Here is a 603-nt window from a genome sequence, read left to right on the forward strand (position 1 = left end):
CTTTTTTTCTTTTTTTCTTTTTTTTTTACTTTCCTTGGCTTAAAGTCTATTTTAGCTGATATAAATATAGCTACTTCTACTCTCTTTTTGTTTCCATTTGCGTGATATATTTTTTCCATCCCTTCACTTCCAGCCGGTGTGAGTCCTTATTGGCTAAGTGAGTTTCTTGCAGGCGGCGTATTGTTGGTTCTTGTTCTATAATCCATTCAGCCACTCTGTGTCTTTTTTTTTTTTTTTTTTTTTTTTTGTCTTTTTCCGTGTCCGGCAACGGATCGCAACCCTCAGTGTTGCTCAGCCAGTGAGCGGGAACTGGTCTGTATGTGGGATCCGAACCCTCGGGTGGGAGCGCCACCGCGCTTCCCAAGCGGCGCATTTATCCAGTGCGCCACCGGGCCGGCCCCATTCTGTGTCTTTTAATTGGGATATTTAATCCATTTACATTTAGGGTTATTATTGAGAGATAGGGACTTGTTACTCCCATCTTGCTATTTTTTTCTGGTTGTTTTGTAAATCCTTTTTTCTGGTCCTATTGTCTTCTTTTGTAGTCGAGTGGTTTTCTCCAGCTGAACATTTTGATTTCCCATTATTTGTTTTTAGTACGTC

Source organism: Galeopterus variegatus, unplaced genomic scaffold, assembly GCF_000696425.1.
Source record: "Galeopterus variegatus unplaced genomic scaffold, G_variegatus-3.0.2 Scaffold3493, whole genome shotgun sequence".
NCBI lineage: Eukaryota > Metazoa > Chordata > Mammalia > Dermoptera > Cynocephalidae > Galeopterus > Galeopterus variegatus.